Genomic DNA, 9,093 nt, shown 5'->3' with positions numbered 1-9,093 from the left:
ACGGATGACAATGATGAACATTCAGAAAAGTTAGATGATCGTCCTTCCATGGTGGTTTTGGTGTTGTTAAGGTAACTGGTTATCACCAATTTTTCAAGAAAGATGTATTATTTGTATATGATTTCTTTGTTTGTTTTTGGATGATGGAGTGGGTTTTATAGATGAACATTGGGGTCAATTTGATGCATGGTGCAAAGGGGTCATTTCATCACTTTGCAATCTTTACACCACGGATTCCATATATAATATTTTGACGAATCATACAACATAAGTAAAGTATTTATGAAGATACATTTATTTGATGTTTGTATAAACTTCTATATATTGTTAACAAATAATAGTTAAGTTAATATATGAACACTAAAACAATTTCAGGTGTGTCATTTCACGAATAGATAAGTGACTTAACGATTTTCATCATAGGCTTTTTATGTATTTTGAATTCATTAGATTTTGTTTGTCTTAAAATTGTTTTATGTGTTATATATAAAGTAAACTGATGAATATATTACCTTAAGAAATCACTAAGAATAATAAATGATATTAAGGTGTTGTTTGGTAACATTTTAGTATTTCACTCAGAAGCTATGTCTCAATCAATTAAAGGTAAAATGTGTTTGATTTACTAAAAAGACATCTTTTAATAGTTAGTGAAATCTCTTAGTAGTTAAGTTTTAAAATATATTCAGAGACTATATTTTAATCAATTAATCGTATTAATGATTCAGAACAAGATTAACGCAAAAACAACCCCTAATACATTATTAACCTACATGTTATAACAAATAAGCAAAAGGGTAAAAGAGGCTGGTGACACCATCTACCAAAAGAATGTTATCCAGGTTGAATATAATTCAAAACACACATCCCTATCAAAGTTTGTTAAATGATCCTTTTTTGACTAAAATACACGTGGAATGCTTACCTTCTGAGTTGTGACCTCAACTTTTACAAAATAACATAAAGGCAAAAAGATTATTTGACTTGAGGTTTTTAAGATCATCGTGTCGCCCATTATCCATTGTCATGCACCGAAAGGAAGTTAACAACCCTTTCAGTTTGTATCATGGTCGAGTTATTGATATGAGAGGAAAGATACATTGTTGCATTTTTGCACGTCATATATAAATCATAACTTATAACGAAAGAAATAAATCATAACTTTAACAAAAGATATTAGAAGGCAAAAAGTAGCTACAAACTTACATCATTATGTTGGCACTACCTGCAATGGAAAAACAATTAATAAAATATTGTATCAAGTATTTGGAGAACTTAATGTTGTTGTGTTTTGTAAAATTTAAACTATAAATAATATAAGCGGTATGGTTGGTGGATTTTGTTGGATCTGAAATTAAAGGTGAGAATAAGAGGGTTGGCTCTAGTACAAACTTCCAGCGTAAAGGTTACTTGACAAGTAAGTAGAGGGCATCCGAGATCACACTCCGACAGAAAGTGTTGTTGACCAAGTAATAACTGACATAGTCTACTTAATTGTCAAAAAAAATTAAAGATAAAATAAAAGAATACCGAACTGATCACCTTCTATGGAAACAATTTAGTGACGACGGATAATCCTCGGTAAGGGAAGACGGAGTGATCGTTTCAGATGGGATTGGGTTGGGTTTAGTACCGACAAGAACACCCATATCGGCACCAAAGAATTTTGTTCCTGATTGGGATGGCCACGACGATTATCTATAACGTTGGCGACGGTCATTTAAAAAAATATATATTTTATTTAAGTTCTAACATACAAATTAACATACTTAATATTTTTCACATAAATAATGCATCCCCTCATTACCAATAAACTCTATATTTTTTACATACCCTTTTACAACAATCATGGATCGTGCTTGCAAAGGTGCGAAGAAAGGGAGAGCTAGTAGTTCTCGTAATCTTGGGCTTAACGTTCAAAACCAATTGCCGTCCCAATTCCAAAACCAACCACCACAGTTTGGCTCTTCTCGCACCAAGTGTTATCCCAATACTAGAACTTTTCGCAACAGATATCAACCCCAACTTCTCTATTCCCGAACCAATTTACAGGATTTTCAACCTTTTTCGGATAATATGTTTGACCAGTATCGCACCGAAACCATCATAAAATACAAAACCCAAACCCGCAACAATATCAAAAGCCAAACTACTTAACTTTCAAACTGGACATTTTTGACATGAAACTTTCAGGATGTTATGTACCAACCTTGGATAGAAATCTTGTGAGTTTATCTCAATTAATTCATCGACCAAGGTTTTACCATCACCTTTGATGGCGATGTTTGTTTTCTTAAAGGTATGTTTGATGGTGGGACACTCGGAAATCGTATCACCAAATCTTCCATTTTTCTTCTCGTGTACATTGACGACAACATTCTTACCGGTCCCGACACCTCTCTTGCTAATTGTTTCATTAACTCTTTTGCCAAACGTTTTTCTCTCAAAGATCTTGGCTCCCTCTCTTATTTTTAGGTGTCGAAGTTATTCCCATAAAACCGGTCTATTCCTTTCTCAATCTAAATACATTGTTGATTTGTTAAATCGAGCTAACATGAGTGATGCAAGCTGGCCTCCACCCCAACGTCCTTCTCGGATTGCCTCACCCCCACCGATGGTACTCCTCTCACTACACCCACTCAATAATGTGCTTTCGTTGGTGCCTTGCAATATTAATCACTTACAAGACCCGATGTCTCTTTTGTGGTAAATAAACTTTCCACATTCATACACTCGCCCACTAACTTGCCCTGGACCACCCTCAAAAGACTACTTCATTACCTTCATGGTACCTTCCTTCACGGGTTATTTTTTAAACCTAATTCACCACTACATCTCCATGCTTTCACATATGCTGATTGGGCTAGTGATAAGTCTACCTATCGTAGCACCACGGGATACATCGTATACCTATAATCATGCTGCTTGGATGTTTAAACGTTAACCAACCTTGCCCCGGTCCTCCACTGAAGCCGAGTTCAGAGTCATTGCCTCAACAATCACTGAAGCCGAGTGGATGAACTCATTATTATCTAAACTTGGTTATAAGTCCATTGCTACTCTAACGATATATTGCGATAATTTAAGCGCTACACATTACTCAGAAAACTCTGCCTTCCACTTACGTATGGTATACCTTGCGCTTGACTTTCAATTTGTAAGGGAAAAGGTTCTATAATGCATCATTCGGGTCACACACATCTCCGGTGACAATCAGCTTGTCGCCGCTCTTACAAAACCGTTACTAAAACCACGGTTTAATAATCTTTTTTCCAAGATTGGTATTTCCTCCAGGCGTCCATCTTGCGTGGGCATAATAACAATACTCCCGCCGCCCAAAGTTCGAATAATATAATCTATGTTATTTATAAATGTAATTTCATAAATGTAATTTCATAGTTATTATCATGGTTATTATTTTCCTTTTTTATTGTAAATCGATCGATCGGTTCCCAAAATCAAGAGATTGTATATTGTATTTATTGTACATATTGTAAATAAGAATCAAGAATCAGTTGATATTATCCTTTCATATTCTTCTACCTTTATCCACTTTGGTTCAAATGGAGTCGGCCCTTAATTATTAGATTAGCTTTGTGTACAAAGACTACAACCTATATATATATTTGGAGTGAAATGCATTATGTTAAAGCTGGCTCACAAAATCTATGTCCATGCAGATAATATACATCACAATAGTTTCCCTCATCAAAATTCTGCGAGTAACTAACGTTATCATATCGAAATATCAAGGGCTTTGACGACCCATATATACTCCTCTTGCAATCTTCAACCACCTTCGTCGTTATCAGATAACCAGCAAGAGAAGTAAGTTGGTTGGCAGTTAGCTGTGTTGGGTTTGAAGACGGTTTTAACGGCCATTTTAATCTATCAGAAGCTTGATAATGAATGGAAGATATATTGCATGAGAATATATATATAGGTGGTTGATGAAGGGTTATTTGGTAATTTGATGGTTGTTGGGTGAGGGATGTGTATGCTTGTTAGTTGATATGTTTGGTGTAAATTGTAAAGATAAAGAGGCTCATCTTCGCCATGAGTTTATCCATCTTTACACATGTCTGATTTGATACCTCATATTATAAATTTGCCATATTTAGTGATACAAGGCCGACCCAACTTTTTAGTAACAAATAATGCTAATTAATTATATAAGGAAAGGTTGTTGGGTTTATTATAGCATTTTCATTTTTAAATTATATATTAGTATTAACGACCTGTCCAATATAACTGTTGCACATATTAGCTTTTGATGGTTATTGTTATATCGTGCGTTTTAGGGAAAGTTTTTTTTTTTTTTTTTTTTTTTTTTTGGGGGGGGGGGGACTGAGGTATAAGCCCGGCTATGGGGTAATTCAACTGACAAAGATGACCCTCATACACCCGTGGTCACAAACAGTGTTGGATAGTTCAAGCGTACCATCTGCAGAAAAACCCGTTATCCAAAGGCTCACTACACAAAACCCGATTGGAATCATATTTGAACGCTTTACGAAAAAAATTAAACTAATATAAAATATTGTTTTGTGAGTTGATTGGTGTGTAAAACGATGATGATGATGATGATGATGATGATTGTTTTACCTTATAGCCTTTAAAGATAATGAATTATTAGTTTTTTAGGAAATGAGATGCCACGGGGTTGGCGTTTGATATGTAGAAATAACTGGTGAAATTGAATGATTAATTATGGGATAATGAAAAAAATGGTGTCTGATTGTTTAATGAAATAGAAACGATATACAATAAATCACATTTCATTAAAATCATTCTTCCCTACTTCCTTTTTTTCATTCAATTCCTCTTTAACTTTAATCACATTCCATTAAAAAAATCCTACATATTAAACGTTATCTAAGTTTTCTCCTTACTTCAATTGCTTTATGTGTGCCATACACCCCTACCTCCTAAATAGTATGTTACTTCTACAAATTAATGAAAGGAAGATATGAAAAAGATGTGTTCTCGATTAGAAATTACATATAATTTTAGAGGAAGGGATGGAGAGATTTAAGATGCATGACATTTCTTATAAATCAAAATTTCTATATCCATGGTCTATGATGTTATTTACACAACTGTCATCGACACCATCACTCATCATTGTCACTACCACGATTGTTGTCAGCCTCCATCATTGCCACCTGCCACAACTACTTCTTCCACGTCGTGCCTGCTAACACCACCAACACCGATGCTGTCATCACCACCTCGGTCACCTCCACCATAAAAAAAATCTAAGGGGTGAACCTATCTAGTTTCATTTTTCTAAAACGACTCATTTTAATTTTAATATAATAGCATTTTGTTTGGAACGCGCTCTGACCTGAAACAAATTGTTACTATTCTTGAAAATAATTTTTTTTACCATGCTCATTTTGACTTATCGTCTAACCAACCTATTTTAATAGGCATAAATGCAAGACATCAAGTTTGTATTTGTAATATGTTTGCCCCTATAGAGGTAGGGTACCAAAAAGACCCAAATACCCTTAAGTACTACTCGCGGGTCACATAGGAACCTCTAATAAGCCACCCGAGGGGCACACGGATCACCCGCATATCACGATAGAGGAAGAATGTCCTCATGTCACGCGCGGAAGCATTCTTGCACCCTCGAAAGTCGTCCGCAGGATAGGACGTCAGTCCGCCCAAACGATCGAGAGGAAGTGCCAGCGGAACAGCTGTCACCAACCAATTACCTTCTAGAAGAATATCCACAATTGTTACGTGAGAAATACGTGACCTACCAGCCAATGAACAAAGGACACCTGGCCAGGTTGTTATAACCGTGCACATGGCCAGGGTGCGATCCGTCCTATCATTGGGCAACACGTGTCCGGGTTGTTATACCCATGCACATGGGACGTATAGCTTAACCTATCATAAAAGGACACGCGTCCAGGCGGTTATTGAGGATCTTCTAGAAGAGGAAAGTTGGCCCAATCATCTTCCTACATTCTTCGGCTATAAATACCTTATCAAACGGTATGAGGTATTCATTCACTCACTTGCATTCTGACTACAATTAGTCTATTTACTTCAGTACTTCCTCTATTTACGAACGTTACTGATTCTCACGCCGGAGGGTGGTTACAGGAAGACCCCCCCTCTTGTCCTTCCTGTAACGAGACTCACGGTGTCTGTTTTGCAGGTTCTGGTCATTGGACTTTGGGGAATTATAGTCATATCATTGGTCGTAATTATCGTATCTTACCATGTGGACTCATTGGATCCAGGACCCAGTATCGGGGATCGGATCCGTGTTTCTTCATTGGCGCCATCCGTGTGGTGTTAGAACTGCATAATTTTTTCTCCGTTGGTTTTTTGGTTCGTTTGATATGAGTAAACTTCCTGAAGGGCCGACGAGAACTCCTGCACCTGATTCACGTGTAACTAACACAGAAGCACCTCCGTGTCTTAGTGTTTTTGCACGTATCACGACTCCGGGTGGCCGTGCTCTTGAACGTGTCACTGCTCCGGGGTTACGAATCACTGAGGTAACACCTGGAGGTTTTTCCCTAGAAAATGTTACAGCACCAACCGATCCTACTCCCACAAACATGGGACGTGCCTTGGCACCGGAATGTTCCAATTTGGGTCAAAAACGAATTATGGAAGAGACTCGCCGAAAACGGCCAGAACTGGATTCTGATATCGCGAGATCTCATCAACGTAATTCTAGATCCAGAGGAGCATTAACTCCTGAGGAGTGGCTTCACGTGCAACAACAAAATTTGGTGGCTGAATACGAGCGAAGAAAGCGTAATGAACGACTTCACGCTCGCACTTTGGATTATGAGGAATCTCCTAGGGGATCTCCTTCCCCTCCACCAATAGTGAGAGGGAGTCAGATTCGTTACAACCAACAGGCGGAGACAGAATTTGGCGAATTACCGAGGCTACACCCTCGTCCTCGCATGGACATGCGGATACCATCCTATTTGGACGAATTTGATAGTTACGATTCATCTTATCACCTGGGAGATTACAGTATGTATACCGGGGATAGTAGGATGAACTCACAGGCGAGAAGCAGTCGTCCGCATGACATAGTCCGCCACACCGAGTACCACAACAATGCTGAACGAGACTTTACCAAACCATACCGCCCCGCGGCTTTCGCCGAAAAATCAAAATTTATAGCAAGCATTGCCACAACACCCTTTCCTGTTAATGCTAAAATACCTACATCGGTAGGTAAATACAATGGTATGACTGATCCAAGTGATCATTTCCAGAACTTTGTGGCAGTAGGCGGTGTTAGTGGTTGGACGCTTCCCTATTGGTGTCACATGTTCGCGTTGACACTAACAGGGGCAGTAAGAGAGTGGTTCGAAAAGTTACCTGATGGTGAAATTTCTAGTTGGGACGATTTGGTGAAGAAATTTTCTCAACAGTCAGAAATTTTAGACGTCATTCGCCGCAATAACGAGTCTATAGAAGATTTTATCACCAGGTTCAATGACGAGAGCCTGAACATCGGTGGAATTAGCAAAGACATGCTTCGGGGTGCCTTCCGCAAAAACGTCAGATGTAATGATTTAGTCCGCACACTTACTGGCAGAGATGGAATGCCAAAAGAGTGGGACGATCTCATGACTGCAGCAAAGGTGTATGCGAAAACTGAGAAAACATTGAGAAGTGGTAACTCAAAGCAAAAATTTAAAGTCGAGTTTCAAACTCCGAGACCAAATAGAGAGGCGAAAGGTCCTATCTGGTCGAGACTTCAGCCAAGTACGGAAGTATCAAAACCATTTTATGCACGATCCCTCATAGGAAACAAAAACAAAGCGGGACCCTCGAACCGAGGTCCCAATAATTGGACTCCTCTTTCAAAGACTCCCGCCGAAATTCTCACCACGGAGAATGTGAATTTTAGAAAACCTCAGCCATTAACAAGAAGGTCATTCCTTGACCCGAAAAAGCGTTGTTCGTATCATGATGACACCGGTCATAATACGAATGAGTGCAGAACATTAAAAAATGAAATTGAAGCAGCTGTAAAGTCTGGAAAACTTGGACACTTGGTAAAATGTGGGAAACCTGACAATGGTAAAGCTCCCGCACGGGATATCCAGGGCCCGAGTAAAAATCAAGTCAGAGATTTAAACGTCCATATGATACAAGGCGGGTACGATACAAGGAAAAAGAGGAAGGAGTCTGATGATGAGGAATGGAAGAATGAGCCAGTGATCTTTCCTCGTATCAAGGGGGCCCGAATAACAAGAACCCCTTGATCATCACTGCCCAATTCGGACACTACCGTTCCCAATACGTCTTCTTCGACACCGGTAGTACTTCCGACATTATGTATGAACAATGTTTTGAACAGCTTGACGAGGAAGATAAGGAAAGATTAAAACCCATCCACGCTCTAGTATCGGGGTTCGGAGGGGAAATAATGCACCCGCGAGGTGTAATTTAATTCCCAATCACCCTAAGTGACGGAATTCATTCTAGGACCGAGGAGGTCGAATTTCTGGTTCTGCCAGCAACATCAAAACATGACATTATTCTTGGAAGAGAAGCGATTGGTGACTTTAATGCTCATCCGTCCACAGCACACGGTGCAGTAGGAGTTCCAACTTGCACTGACATAGCAATAATTTATGTTAATCGGCACTGCTTTGCAACCGAGAGCTCAAAACCAAGCAAGATTCCAAAACAAACTGTGAAGACTGAACCAGAGAAATGGGTTTTGAACAAAAAAATTCCTGATCAAACTGTAACAATAGGACCTGCTATTTCCGAGATAGTACGGATCTTCTTGAAACAGTTATTATCAAAGAATATTGATGTTTTTGCATGGCAACCCGCGGATATGACCGATGTTTCGAGGAACATTGCGGAACACAAATTAAGGGTAAACCCGTTATTTACTCCAATTGTTCAGAAACAACGTAAGATGGGTCCAGAAAAAACAAAATCAATGAATGAGCAAGTCCAGGACCTCTTACAAGCTGGAATCATCCGTCCAATTCGTTATCAGACCTGGGTTGCTAATCCAGTTATTGTTCCCAAAAGCAATGGGTCATGGCGGATGTGCATTGATTTCAAAGATCTAAATAA

The sequence above is a fragment of the Bidens hawaiensis genome, unplaced genomic scaffold (assembly GCF_021521415.1).
Source record: "Bidens hawaiensis isolate Kalapana, Puna unplaced genomic scaffold, B.hawaiensis_p1.1 tig00006845_1, whole genome shotgun sequence".
In the NCBI taxonomy this organism is placed as follows: Eukaryota; Viridiplantae; Streptophyta; class Magnoliopsida; order Asterales; family Asteraceae; genus Bidens; species Bidens hawaiensis.
This window is presented reverse-complemented; position numbering follows the sequence as displayed.